Source organism: Puntigrus tetrazona, chromosome 17 (genome assembly GCF_018831695.1).
Source record: "Puntigrus tetrazona isolate hp1 chromosome 17, ASM1883169v1, whole genome shotgun sequence".
NCBI lineage: Eukaryota > Metazoa > Chordata > Actinopteri > Cypriniformes > Cyprinidae > Puntigrus > Puntigrus tetrazona.
In genome coordinates, this window is record NC_056715.1 from 2,039,606 (window position 1) to 2,053,061 (window position 13,456).

The 13,456-nt window shown below is 35.4% G+C and overlaps 1 protein-coding gene across 3 annotated transcripts in view; it reads left to right on the forward strand.

The window, feature by feature from the left end:
- The first annotated feature begins 219 nt into the window (after window positions 1-219).
- The window catches only part of akap6 (A kinase (PRKA) anchor protein 6), a 130,186-nt gene continuing 116,949 nt past the window's right edge, over window positions 220-13,456 (forward strand). For 2 of the 3 annotated variants that reach the window (XM_043263770.1, XM_043263772.1), the window contains exons 1-3: window positions 221-530; window positions 1,285-1,540; window positions 1,595-1,604. The gene's annotated coding sequence lies outside the window, so the exon portion shown is untranslated. Of the gene's footprint in view, window positions 531-1,284; window positions 1,541-1,594; window positions 1,605-13,456 lie in introns of all 3 variants that reach the window. The other variant, XM_043263773.1, reaches the window with a different exon arrangement.

Below are 13,456 nucleotides of genomic sequence, written 5' to 3' on the forward strand. Positions count from 1 at the left end.
TATGTATATATATATTATATATATATTATGTATATATGTGTTTATGTACACGTAAATATTTGTTATATTAGTACATATTAAATTTGTGTTGTCACATTATTTTTTACCACTAGTAAATGTTAAACATACTCTTTAAATTTTGCTCTAAATAATAATTTACGAATTATATTTATTATTTATCGTATATAACAATAATCCTCTGAAATGGCGTCGGTCACATGACACCTCGAGTTCCAGGTCATTCTCTGATTGGTTAATTAGACTTTTAGCGCGGTAAAGCGTGTCCATCAAGTTTGTGCTCTGCGTTTCTCGCAATGGACGCGAAGGTTAAAATGGCTGGATTATTTACGAAAGTGAACAATTTATCCACTCGGACGTCGTCTCTGTTGGTTATAGCCAAATAAAAATGACATTTAGATGAGCTGTAACTGGAAATTACCTGTGAATGAGCCAGTTTGAACTCAAGACTGCACCTGCCAGCATTAATACACACCTGTCGGGGATTTGATGTCTAATGATGCGAAAACAAGGTGACTAATTAATAATAATAATAATAATAATAATAATAATAATAATAATAATAATACAACTGTTAATGGAAAAAACTATATAAAATAGGGCTGTCAGATCATTAATCACGTCCAAAGTAAATGCATTTGTGTGTGTGTGTGTGTGTTGTTTTTATGTATGTATAAACACACATGCATGTATATATTTAAAAGTTGGTATAATATATTTATATATAATATCAAATACAAGTATATAAATGTATAATATGTAATTCCTAAATATATACCGTATGTGTGTGTGTTTATATGTACACATAATAAATATGCACAGCACACATACATATGTTATATAAACAAAAACATTTATTTTGGATGCGATTAATCATCTTACTGCATTATTTGGTTTTGCCTAATTATTCGATTTAGTGTTGCAATGTTACAAATGTTATGGATAAACCTGATAATATTTTGATGTAAAACAACAAATAAAATAAACGGCGTGTGTGTCTTTATGATGCTGCAGAGTTTGGTCGTGGATTGCATGCTCTGTATTTATTCTCCGGCCATATTAAATGCTATTTTCCTATTAATTGCGTGCTGTTTCATATGCGGGATATCTTTAAATATTGAATATTATCATCTGGTATCATAACATACCACAGTAGCTTTTGTAGAGAGAGTCTGTTTTCAGATGAATTGTATATATTGTAAAGTTACGATATGCTGAATCTGTGTATGTTCCCCTCTTTCTGATGTAGTGCGTCTGCTTTCACAGTTGTGCTTCCTCTCTGATCTGTAGCCACACCCACCGGGGGCCCCACAGCGGGAGCACCACCCCTCTCCAGCCAATGGCAGCGCAGCACGGCCACTCCATCACTCCTCAGTTTCCAAGGTAACTGGGCTGCTCTCCTGAAAGGCGCTACATCATCAGCATCCGTCCAGCGAGGGCTGCTCGAGGCAGGCAGCCCTGCAGTGGATCGTATAGCAGGCACCTCCCTCACACACCGCACTGGATGGAAAAATGGAGTAGACTCCAAACGCCATCGTTCCAAGCAGGCATGCTCTGAGACCAAGGCTTTATATGGTAGTGTTATGGTGAGTACCCGGCTTCTGTCTCCTGCTGCTGTGGGCTGCAACAATTGCAGCACAAGGCCATCAGCACTTCTCATTTGTTTAAAAAAAAGGCTAAAATTAGGGTAATCATTAACATTTAAGAACACATCAATAATACAACTGGGGCATTTGACTGAGACGTAATACTAGCAAGAGGGTTTGCTCCGTCTCAAGACAAATTGCGGAGAGAGACAGCATTGTTAAAGTGGCCTGCATAGGAAGGACCTGACGCATGCACAAATGCTATCCACAACCTGTATCGGAGGGAGGATTTAAAATTCATCATCATTATTATTATTTCTATAACTTTTTTGTTGTTTTCTTTCAATAGCCAAGTGTAGTCGATGTCCAAAACACTGAAGTCGTGTCCATTGCTATTTCTGTCCGTAAGGTCGGGATTGCGAGCGTGTCTGTGTTTATTCTCCACCCTCTTTACAATGAAGCGTGGCCCGGTGTTTTCTGCTCAATAGCCCCTGCGTGTTTGTTTGTGTTGAGCACGTTTCTGGGCTGAATGGCTCCTCTGGTGCGTGTGTGTCTTTATGATGCTGCAGAGTTTGACGGTGCATGTGGTCCGGCCGGGCACGCCTGTGTCATTGCTTGGTCATGGTTCTCTCTCCTTTAGACGCTGCCTCGTCACCTTGGGCCCAAACACACCCTGGAGGCGGCGTGGCGTGAGAGATGCTCTGAGACGTTAGAATAGTTTTGCTTTCTTCTCGATAGGGCTGCATGTGTGCTTTCCTAAGGTGTGGTGTTGCACCACGGGCTTGGGATTAGCATTCATGTTTAACGTGGCCGAGTTAACTTGGCGGAAAGAGCAATTGACTTTGTATGTAACCGTAAACTTGCTATAGTATATCAAGTACTCGTCATATAAAAATAGACGTAACGATATATTATACATGTAATGAATTTGCTTGTATACGCCACTGTATATAGTAAACATTTAATTTAATACAATATTACCAGTGTATCAGTAAATAAGTAAAATGTTAATTTTGTGGTATTTGTTTAAAAAATATTATTTTGCTTTGATGACATCCAGCTGGTATTAAATCTGATGATCATAGAACGTGTCTGCGATAAGATTCGGCCCGGTAAATCGTATCTTCAAAGAACGTGGGGCATTTTAAATCATTTTCGACAAGACTAATGGGAAGTATGTCTTTTTACAATGCGCAATTTTTTTATTTCATTGTGCATCTTTTTTCGGTTTATAGATATATTAATGTGATATTAATAGGTCACATAGGTTTCCATGTTTTTAATTTTAATATCTGCAGGTTTAATTTTAATATATGCACAGCATGGTCATTATGGTTAAAATGAAACCCTTAAAAATGTAATAATAAAAATGAACTATAGATAAAACTTGAGAATCAAAACAAAAACACAGCAAAATATACTAACATTTATCTATCTACCTATAAGAAAAATAGAGAGACAGACAGACAAAAAGAGAAATATTTATTTCAATAATTATTTGCAAAAGTATATATTCATAAATCCTTTGACCCCAATTAAATTATAACTAAATAGACTAAAATGGTAAACATGGGCATTGTGAATATTGTAACAAGAATATTTTAGCTTATTGCTAGCTTATTTAAGCACTTTTGATATATGTGACCTAGATATAATGGAAATGTATGAAAATTAAAACAATAATTATTTATCTTGCCGTAATATATAATGTAATAGACTGTATTCCCCGTTTATGTAATCATGTTGGCGTAGAATCGGTAGGTAGTATTAAATTACATTTTAGGTGAGTAAAGAACTCAAAGGGATTAAAGAATTAATGCTAAAATGCAGTATATATAATGGATTGAGTCTGCTCAGTCTTTTGATTATTTTATTTCTGAAGTCTCCTAGGATAACTGTGTATTTTCAGTTGTGTAGCTTTTGGGAAGCGATTCCTCTGATCCACCCCTCCCTCTCCCACGAGATCCCTGTTTTATTATGGTGATGAGGGTTTGTGCTTATAAGCAGGGTTAGACGCTTGTCTGTGTCTGCGTTTGAGTGTGGAAGGCAGGGGTTGGGTGGCGAACAGAGCGCTCTTTTCTACAGCGTTGACCCCTGCTATATAGACCAAGAATATCCCGTGTAGCTGTCGTCTTTTGTTGCACTGCAAGGCCTGAACACAAAATGCTCTCTAAGCTTGTTATGACGGGGACCAGACGACCCAGAATACTAGTGTTGGGTGAGATCTGTGATCTTGAGAGCTGAGGGCACAGCGAAGGCCTTCAGCGGCGTGTGAAATTAGCACAAGCATGCTACACATTTGGTATAGTTTAGCAAACCTGTGCAGGGTGGCGTGCTTTCGTGGCGGATTCTGTTTCTTTAAATGCCCCGACGTTGTAAAGTGTGAATGAGCTTTTTAAGTGCCAAACCCAAATGCAGTTTAAGCCTGGCGTGAACTATGGTTTGTTTGTGTTGTAAATAATGATATATTGTTGGCTTTTTCTAGCTTGGTAATTGCCCATTCGGACGCAGTGTGCAGTCAGTCTGTCTCTGTATCATGTCCGCACGCTTCTGTCATCATTCAAACATAATGAGAGCAGCTGCCATCTAACATCACCACCCAGGGTGTGGCAGCAGCCGCTCGGGTAATTATTTTCTGTGAGATTTGAAATATATATTTATAATAATGCTTTAAAAAATGCTTATGTTGAATTTACCATAAGTAGTGTCGTTAAATGTTTCAGTAATATCGAACAGCAAAGGAAAACTGTATTGAATCCATGATAATATTTCCAATAGAAATCGCTTTTTAACAACGCTGTGATATTAGCAAAGTTGTATTGTGTTTTAATGTACTGTGACCATCCAAGGTTTGGAAAAATTGCTCAACAGTGGGTGCTCTGCAGTGAATGGGTGCCATCAGAATGAGAGTCAAAATATAAAAAAAATCACTATAAGTAACCCATATAAATTCTGTCTAGGACTGCATCATATATTGCATGCGATAGTCATGTGCATCTCGTCGGTAAAGCCAGTTCTTTGATTAGTAATAAATCTCCATCACCTGCTTTCAGATGGAGCGGCATTTAATACACAGAGCCATAGTTTGCGGACAAGCTATGGAATATCACATCTGTGATTATATGCACGGATTGCGTAGCTTGACAGTGATCTACGGCTCTGTGTATTAAATGCTGCTTTTTTACAGTTCAAAACATTGCTTTTTGCGTCTATAATACTGCTTAAAAAATGCTTTGCTCTTTGCTATGGTTACGGATTTGTGAATTACAACCCTCAATATGTTTGAGCTATGGACATGTACATTTGCTTAGGATGTTTAATTATTTATTTAATATTAAATTCTTTAGTTAACAGGGACAATGAACAGTGAAACACTGGCTGAGAAATACAGGGCTAAATTTCTTAACTTAACTCAACAGGGAAAAAGTTTTCACACCCCACTGAAAGCATATACACATATAATGTTATCTGTTAGGTTTCTTATCCAGTACTTTAGAAACACAATTCTATAACATATATAAAGAGTAGATTTTCCCGCTTGTGACCATGAGCTTATGCTCATTAACACTGCATTTATTTGGTCAAAAATACAGTCAAAGACATAGTTTCCAGTCTTCAGTGATCTTTCAGAAATCATGTAATATGCTGATTTATCATCAATGTTAGAAACAGTTGTGCTACTTAATATTTTTTTAATCGTGGTGGTATTAACAAGTGTGCCTCATTTTATATATACTGAAAACATATTGTGTGGTATTTACTTAGAAAATACTTTATAGTAGGTGGCCTTAACTACTGTGTCCTTGCATCAAAACGTAAGCGCAATGTACTTATTGTGTTCATATTGCTGCTGCTATTGAGGTGGGATATGAATATGGTTAGGGACAGGTTTGGTGATATGAATAGGTTTAATGGTAGGTCAATGTGTAAGGGATGGGTCAAAAGTGTAATAATAAAAGTAATTACAGATATTAATTACAGATGTAATTACAAATAGGCATTATCAAAAATATAAGTACAATGTAAAAATATGTATGTACACAAAAAGTGCATCGTACCAAATTAATTACCAGTAATTGACATGTAAGTACATAGTAGTTAAGGCCATCGAATATAAAGTGGTAACGAAAATAATTTAACTTATCAATTGTATAAATATAAAAAACTATGTTAAGCAACGCATTAAATTAAGCATTTTGATGTTAAGCGTTTTTAATGGGTTAAATATTTGCTGAAGCAGGTCGCCCGTGATTGTAAAGTGACTTTTAAAATCGTTTTTCCATTGTGGGGTTCAGGAGGGTCAGGTTGCCATGGCAGCAGTAGTAATGAACTTCCTCAATACATGACCTCAACCTTTAACCGCATTGATGATTGAGGTTAAGGGTTAACACTATATTGATCAGAAATAGATCAAAACTGTTCTGTAGAAATGATGGACAGTTAAACAGAGCTTCCAAAAACATTCAGTAGTAATAGGGCCACAGCAGGGCTCATTGTGCTTTGACATCATGTCACATGTCATAAAAAAAGGTCAATAGGTACATTACCATGGTAAAGGATGGTCTGGCTGTGAGATTGAGCTATAAAGCCACATTATTCATTTTGTCAGTCAGCAGCATAGGTTAGGTGAACTATAATTTTTATGATAATTCAAACTCATATGATGTATATGTTTATTCAATCAATTGGTCTGTGGGAGTGTTGGAGAAACCCTTGAATAATAACATTTTGGTTTTCTGTAAAAATGATGCGCTTTTAGTTTAGCCCTTAAAGTTAGTCCATTAGATTGACCCTGTAGTCTACTTTTGTCTTCACAGAATAGCACGATGAACAAGAACACATTTATCTTCTAGACTGAAAATAAAACTGCTTTATGGAAATGTTAGCCTCACAGGGTCTTTGTGACCCTCATACGTATAAATAAAAGCGTGTTTTTGCTGACTCATACAGGATATTGCTCTCAGCTACTTTCAGAAAGTGGATCTGATTCAGTGTAACCCAGAATACATGGAAACGTGTCTTGACTGTGATTTCTTCAATTATCTTAAGCTGCTGGGGGCTTGTTGTCTCAGCCTCACTCTTTACAGAACCAGCATTATACAACATACAACACTATAGCTGTGTTTGCCAGAATTCATTATTTAAAATTCAGAACTAGTATATTTAATAGTTTGGTTTGATGTATTATTCTATTTTATATTTTAAAGAATAAGATTATTTATTAATCAAAATGGACAGAAGGAACTGAGCATAAATGACTTTATTTTGTTAAAATATATATTTTTATATATTAGTTACATTTTGAAGTTTAGTTTTGTATATAATAGTTACAGCTTTTTAATACCTGGAGTCTGAGGGTGCGAAAAAATCTAAGTACTGTGAAAATTGCCTTTAAAGTCCAAATGAAGCTTTTCGCAATGCATATTACTAACCAAAAATTAAGCTATATTTACCATAGGATATTTACTAAATATCTTCATGGAACATGATCTTTAACTTAAAATATTTTTGCATAAAAGTATCATTTATTCTTTTGACCCATGCAACATAAGACTCAAAGCACAAGGGGGTGATCTCCTCATCCAACACATTTATTTAGTGATATTAACCATAGAAATAAACTACAGACTGTAAAACAGTGACTAAAAAAAGACACTATGAATAATAGAAGAAAATTCCTCTTTTTCCAAAATGGTGGACGTCACAATTTGTGAGGTCTTTGGCTAGGCTTCGTGAAATATTAAAGTCCATTGGATACTTCACAGACACAGTCGTCTCTGATTTGACCTGCCGTCATGCAGCTCATTGTTACATTGGAAAAAATGTAAAGCTGTGATTGTATTTGTATCTGTGTAGATATTGGACTATTGTAATGCGCTTCTGGCTGTGGGTTTAGGAATTATTAAGGTGCATTTTTAGAAATCTTTGAATGCCAAAATATACTGAATGTTATTCAGTTAACATCTGGTGCATGAGCACCTGAGTAAAATTGTTTGTTCGTCTCTGAGCAGGCGGAGGAAGTAGCTCAGGCCGAATTAAAGTGAAGTCCCAATGATTTTTTTTGTTTAATGGTGTCTGAGGACAAGACTTCTTTAGCTGATATATGTTAGTACTAAAGCTGTGACTAAAAGTATCAAGCCTGAGCCGTCTCGTCTGACCTCAGCTTCTGGTGTAGGTCAAGGTCAGAGGAGACAGAAGCAGAAGGGAGTGAGTGGATTGATAGATACAGAGATCTTCTGCCAGGAACGCTGCTGCAGGTGTGTGACTCTGAAGGGTAATGAACCGTGAGCTGACAGCATTTATTTTCTCTATCATTCCTCCTCATTACTGTATAGGCTCTTCGTGTTTGGCCAGTATGCGGCGACCAGAAGACTGTAGCATAATAAACTTTCCAGATCATCCACGCTTTCTTGTGTAAAATGTAGTTCACCGCTCAGTTGCTCTAAGATGTAGAAGTTTTTTTTATCAGAATATTTGGAGAAATTTAGCATTGCATTACTTGCTTGCTAATGGATGGGTGAATGGGTGCCGTCAGAATGAGAGTCCTAACAGTTAAAAAAAAAAAGAGAATAAACCACAAGAAATTCGCATGACTCCAGTCCATCAATTTATATTTTTTGAAGTGAAAAGCTGTGTTTTTAAGAAAATTCATCGTTATGGTGTTTTAAATTCAAACTGTCATTTCTAACTAAAATACCAGTTCATAATTCATGATAATGCTTCATTCAGTGAAAAGGTCTATCACCTCTTGCTCTCTCACACCAAAATCCGCCAACATATTTGTTTAAAACTGGTTTGATTTATTTAGACTGTTTTTTGCTTGTAAATGGGGCTTGTTTTAGAGGAATCATATTTTAGTGGAAGCAATGGTTACAAGTTACACATTTTCTAATAATGCTGTATTTCAAACAAACATGCAACTTTTCATTTCACATTAATTGATGGACTGGAATCATATGGGTTACTGGTAATTATAATATTTTATCAGGTGTTTGGGATCTCATTCTGACGGCACCCATTTGCTGCAGAAGATACGTTGGTGAGCAAGTAATGTAATGCAATTTACCCAAATCTGTTTTGATAAAGAAACAAACTCATCTACAATCTTGGATGGGCTGTGGGTAAGTACATTTTCAGCAAATGTTCTTTTTTTAGGTCAATTATTCCTTTAATTTTGCTAACACATTACAGCTCCCATTTGCATAAAACACTTTGGAGTAGGAGAACTACTCCTGTGGTTCTTTAGAAGCCAGTTTAAAACTTAATCATGGATTTGGAAAGGGATAATTAGCGTTCTGCATAATAGAATTTTATGCAAATGTAAGACAGACATTTAAGATTTAAGATTTAAAATGATGTAGTCTTGACAGAGTGTTACTTAGAGTTCTTTATGGCATGTAAGAAGCTCATGTAATTCTATCAGAATTTAACGCTCCTGTATAAACCGGTTTATCCTGATGTCTTTTTCATCCCACTTTAGTTTTTGCTCCATATCTTGAAGGTGTGAGGTACATTTGAGAAGGGGGGCAAATGTCTGCAACATATCTGCTCGTGGATACAATTAATAATTCAGTGGATTTGGGACAGAGCCCCAGAGAGTAGAACACTACCTACAGAGAGTTTCTGGCATTTATAAGCAGATGTTCAACTGTAGACAGTTTCTGTAGACTCTCTTTCTACTGTTTGACATTGCAAAGTGACACAGCAGAACTAGATTGCTCACATTATAATCATCAAAGCTGTCTAATCTGCAGGCACGCAATATAGATAGCTTCGCTGCTTCTTAATGGAATATGTACCCAGAGGAAATGTTATCGATCGGAGGTTGTTCTTACAGAGCTCATGAGACTTAATTGAGTTACCAGTTATGCTTTAAGCATCTACTTTGTCTCAGATGTTTCTCTAAAAATTCCTTGAGAAAAAAAAAAATCACTGAAAAACATTGGTGTAGGATTAAGTTTTTCATTCAGGAATTGCTAAATGTCACACGTATTGAATATTTGATTAAAATTCAAATTCAACATTAAATGTTTAATTCAGTGTATTTTTTGGAGGGAAATTTACTGGTAGTTTTTGAGCGAAAAGTTTTTTTTTTCACACAAATAATTACAAAGTAACACATTCAGCTGAGCATTTATTTTTGAAGTAGAAAAAAAATATTTTCTTTTAAAATGTATTTCAAAAAATACTATTTGCAGAGCGCTTCAGTAATCTTTCAACTTTAAAACTATTTTTTTTTGCCGTGTAATAGACACGCTAATTGTTGTTGGCATACAGTTAGATTTAGTGCTATAGAATGAACATACTGTAGCTCAGGTCATTGGATATTGGACGAATTCTTTGAGAAATGTGTGAAGTCACACTGAGATCTTAGACTTCACTGTCTTTGCAGTTTGAGACGTTGTTGAGATGTCTTCTGATTGTATTTTCTGATGACTCGAAGGAATAGTTCACCTAATAATGAACCCTCATGCTTATCTATACCTGTATAACGTTTTTTCCATATGACAAAATGATACAGCCCCAGGCCACTATATTCCTTTAATGTATGGAAAAACTAGATGCGAGTAAGTAATTTGGGTTCGGAACAACATTTTCATTTTTTTGGGCAAACTGTGCTTTAAGCAAGTCTCTTTGCTCACCGTTTAATCTCAGGCTAGTTCCGTTTGCGTCTCTCGGCTCGCTCTCATTACAGATGGGGTGTCATGTGGAAACGACCCTTCTATAACTCAAATGATGCCAGTCATAGTGAATCACAGCCTGACTGGAAATAGGTTTTAAATGCAGTTAGGAGGTTTAATGTGGGTGTTATGGGATTACTAGAGCCGCAGTCTGTAGAGACTCAACTCACCCACACCGCCATCATTCACTTCCAGCGCTGCTCTGCACGTCTCTATTGATTCCGGTTCACTCGTTTACCTAAACCAGCATGAAGTGTACCATCTCAGCTATTCACAGAGACTTCTGACCCCCAACCTCATTCTGATGCTAAATAAAGAACTTAGTCACTCTCTGCATAAAGACTGCTGAGAATATGCACAGTCACCTTCTGATGTTTGATGACGCTGGTTATTGCTGGAGCATTCATAACATCATAATATTATAACGATTACGTCTCCTTTTTGTCAGAAACTGCTTTGTGTTATATACACTAGGACAAATGGTAAACAAGGTTTTTAATGTTCACCAGAGATCTTACTGCTAATAATGCAAGCAAAAAACCTGTTTATTATATTACATATGTCATTTTTTAAATTTTATTTCATTCTCAGGAAAAAAGGTACTAAAGTTCTCACTTGTATGGTACACCCTTGTATATTAATTACACCCTAAAAGGTCCATATTGGTATCTTAAAGGTACATATTATTGCCTATATGTTGCATATTTGGACGTTTGAAAAAGTACTTCCCCAGTTCCCCATCTTTTTTATGAGCTTGTGGTAATTTTTATGGAGATCTAAACCTAAAAAACCCGAAAGAAATCAGTTTTAAACTAACAAACGATTTTTAATTCACTGCCAAATGAATAAAGCTTTTTTTTGATAAGCAAAACAACTGAGAAAATATTATTCATTAAAATGGCATTTAAAATCAGCATGTAAAAGCATTTACGAATTAAGTGAAAGGCCAATTTAAAAAAAAGTGCTTAATTTCGATTTATTATATTTGAATTATTAAATTGATTTCTTAATTTTATGAAGTTGTCAATCCTATAGTCTTCCATTAATATTTTCATTAAATTGCAAACATTTTCTGCAGTCACAGACAAATCATATGAATGGTCAGGGCATCTATTTCAGTAATATACATGCAGGAACTTGTGACAATTTTATTTGTGAATTGTAATAACAGCAAACATAATGTAAAAATAGTTCATTAGTGCTATTCAGCACTTATATGTTCACTGTAATCTAAAGCGTGACCCTTTTTCTGGCTCACACTTTTGGGATGCAGCTGTACTTGTGTCCTTCATTGTGATTTCCGCGGGTGTCAGATTGTGGTGTGCGACTGTTCACTAAGACGCAGGAGTTTGACCCATTTTGAGTTCTAACGGAGGCCGCAGCTCATTTCAGAGGATTTTGTGAAGTCAGCAGAACTGATGGCTGGTTTATTGAGTGTTTGGTGTAATTAAGTAAAGCTTTTGGCTCTGGCTTGGACAGCAGCACATAAAAGGTCATTCTGCCTTGTGTTATTCATCTGCAGTGTGAAAATAAAGCGGACAGAGTGACGGATGTGAATAAAGATGATTTTGCATTATTTTGTGCTTTGAAGACTCATATTTTAGTCTGAAGCACTGGTTGAAGATGAAAACGTCTAACTGATGGATTTATTACTTACAAACTTGAAGTTTTTCACTTTATAAGACATCGTTTGATGGACTGGAGTCATGTGGATTACTTGTTGGCCCATGCAGTTGCTAAAGAGATTAACAGAGATTAGCATGCAAAAACATCAATGTGTGTGTATGTCATGTTTTGAATAAGTCATGCATGCATGTGATATGCTAATCATCTGTAAGGGCCTGTTTAATCCCGCATGAACACTTGTTTGCGCGTTCCCCTGACGTAGATGTGCGCCATCGTATGTCCTTCTGTCACTGATGCGTTTGCAAACACATCTGAAATTGCACTCTCTGCCCTTTCGTGTTGAATGTCAAGTAATGAAACGGTTCGGACGGCTTTAACAAATACATGCAGATGAGCTGTAAATGCCAGGAAGCCATATTAACTGAATAATTCATGGGATATCTGTGATGCTGTTGGTGGGACGGCATCGCTCGGTGCTGAAGCAGCATATTAACCAGACGCTCAAACCGGATCGTTCAAAATATTGATTTCCTATTGTTGACTTCCCTGTTGCAGTGGCCTGGATATTCAATGCTGGATAATGGCGGTGAGACAGAGTGTCAGTTGTTCTGGTTGGGAATCATCTTCCTTGCCATCAGATTTCTTTCTTTGTGCAGGGTGGAAATGACCTCAGATGCTGACGTAATGACATTGTGTATGACTTAGGAAATGACCTCACCGTGCATTATTCATAGGCATTTAGTGATTATTAGAGTAGCTAATGCAATGATTACATTAGCGGTGAGTTTGCTTTGTGGCATTGTTTTTTTTTATTCAGCACATCTGAAAAATTTTTTTTGTAAAGATTATGTAGAACATGGGCACTGTATTGTGTTTTAGTGTTACCAAAACTGTGGCATAAGCTGCAGAAACAGACATTTTGCTTGTTATATTATGTTGAGTTATGGTGAATTTAGTTAAAAAGTTAAAAAAGGATGTATTACATTTATTACATGTATTACAGGAACATGTTTAGCTTGATATTTTAAAATGTCTTAATATTGTAATATTATGACATACAGCTGATTACAGCACAGAAGATCAGTCTGATCGGCTGAATTTTAAGTCCTGCATTTAATATCAGTAGACTGATGTCTTAAAGTTCATTAGTGTGTTTTAAAAAGGTTTAGATCTATTTATATACTATATAGGATTTATTCAGAATTTTAATTAGTTTTTGATTTAGTTTTTAATATATATATATATATATATATATATATATATATATATATATATATATATATATATATATATATATATATTAGTGCAGTGAAATGGTTAATCACAATTAATCACATCCAAGTTTTTGTTTACATAATATAATTAATAAATAAATACATATTAATACAAATACATAAAATAAATACAAATGCATGCATGTACATATTTATGAAAAAAATTATTTAGATATAATATAATATAATATAATATATATAAAAATAAATATATACATGTAAATATTTTCTAAATATTTACTGTATGTGTGTTTATATATACATATAGAAT